Source organism: Octopus bimaculoides, chromosome 9, assembly GCF_001194135.2.
Source record: "Octopus bimaculoides isolate UCB-OBI-ISO-001 chromosome 9, ASM119413v2, whole genome shotgun sequence".
Classification (NCBI taxonomy): Eukaryota; Metazoa; Mollusca; class Cephalopoda; order Octopoda; family Octopodidae; genus Octopus; species Octopus bimaculoides.
In genome coordinates, this window is record NC_068989.1 from 87,695,167 (window position 1) to 87,697,666 (window position 2,500).

Consider the following 2,500-nt stretch of genomic DNA (forward strand, 5'->3'; position numbering starts at 1 on the left):
TATATATATATATATATATATATGCTTATATTTATGTGTGTGAGTGTGTGTATGTCTGTGTTCGCCCCCCCCCCATCGCTTGACAACCGATGCTGTTGTGTTTATGTCCTCCGTAACTTAGCCGTTCAGCAAAAGAAACCGAAGGAGTAAGTACTAGGCTTAGAAAGAATAAGTCCAGGGATTGATTTCTCCGACTAAAAGGAAGTGCTCCAGCATGGCCACGGTCAAATGACTGACACAAGTAAAAGAATAAAAGAATATATGTGTGTGTGTATTTGTGTATGGAAATCTGTGAGTGTTTTTGCGTATATTTCATATTTATATAAGCCTGTATGTTCCCGGACATATGCATGTATATATGCCCGTGTATACTTTTACGTATATGTATATATATATATATATAATGTATGTGGAGGCGCAGTGGCCCAGTGGTTAGTGCAGCGGGCTCGCCGTCACAGGATCGCTGTTTCGATTCCCCAGACTGGGCGTTTATTGAGTGTTTATTGAGTGAAAACACCTAAAGCTCCACGAGGCTCCGTCAGGGGATGTTGGCGAACCCTGGTGTACTCTTTCCCCACAACTTTCTCTCACTCTTACTTCCTGTTTCTGTTGTACCTGTAATTCAAAGGGGCCAGACTTATCACACTCTGTGTCGCGCTGAATCTCCCCCGAGAACTACGTTAAGGGTACACGTGTGTGTGGAGTGCTCAGCCACTTGCATGTTAATTTCATGAGCAGGCTGTTCCGTTGATCGGATCAACTGGAAACCTCGTTGTCGTAACTGACAGAGTGCCACAAATATATATATATATATATATATATGTGTGTGTGTGTGTGTGTGTATATGAATATATATATTTTTCAGACATTCGGAAAGTTTCGAACGCAGGAGAACAACTGTGAAAACAGCTTTAAGGAAATCGGGTAAACGCACCCCTATAGACGGAAAAAAGTGGCTATCAGCTAGAGGGAAGCGAATGATGTGCACTTTTTTTCCATCTATAGGGGTAATTTTTACCCGATTTTCTAAAGCCGTTTTCATAGCTGTTCTGCTTCGTACTCATAAGCTTCTAAGCTACATGGTTCCTGGTTCAGTTTCAATGCATGGCACTTTGACTAGTATTTTTTTTACTATACCCCGGGCCAACCAAAACTTTATGTGCGGATAGAAACTGAAAAAAAGCCTGCCGTGTGTATATATGTATACATGCAGGGTTGTAAAAAAGTCACCGGACAGTAAATCAAAACCCATTTAATTCCAAGATTAAAACAAAAAAATTATTTTATATGAGACTTCGTTAATAAATTGACAAATATTGAAGAAAAAAAAAGAAAAGAAAACGGTGATTTTAACTCACAGCATTCAATTACTAAACATTCATAATTGGAATGAATAAATAAAATTGAATATTAACTCTTTATGGAATTTTGATTTACTGCCGGGTGACTTTTGGCCAAACCTGTATATATATATCACAGACACACACACACACATTTCTATGTGTGCGTGTTGCATTGTTTACCACCCATAATGTAGTGGTTCGGCAATCAGAAACCGATAGAATGAGTATCAAGCTTAAATCAAAAAGAAAGATGTAAGTACCAGGTACCAGGGTCGATTTATTCAAACTAAATCCTATCTTCCCGACGGCGGAGACTTCACTGTTATTTCTAGCCGGCCAAGCTACCTGCTTCGAGTGTTCCTAATTGCCCAGAGGGGATTAAAACATTGCAGCGCGTTACTAAATGAATGATACTCAAATCAGCAAGATTGATTTTTGCTTCTATTGTTTCGAGAGCAATCTACAATCTTGTGTGTGCATTCCAATTACCGAATCTCACTAAATGATGGCGTATGTATATATATATTTGTTCTTCTCTCTTCCGCCATAATGAGATTAAGAATAATATAATTTTTATCAAGTATTGTGTTTTTCAATTGAAAGCAACGTTGTAGACAGACCTTAAGAATTTAACACGAATGTTGAACAAACTATAAGTACATCGGAACGATTACCAATTACGATTTTCATATCGCTCGAACAGCATATATATATATATATATATATATACACACACACACGAGTGCACACGCGAGCGCACACGCGAGCGCACACGCATACATACATTAATGAGTATGTGTATATATGTGTGTGTATGCATACACATATAATTACACACGTGTGTGTAAGTATACACGTATATCATTATACATACGTACATACATACATGCATACATACATATTTATATATATGTATATTTATATATATATGTGTGTTATGTGTGAGTATGTATAATATATATAAACCTATATAAACACTCACGCACATGTTTGTACATATGTGTGTATATACACATATATATGCATATATACATATATATGTATATGTATACACATACACATACGCATATACATACATATATATATATTTATGCATATATATTTATATATGTATATATACATATATGAATACATACATATATGTATATACATACACA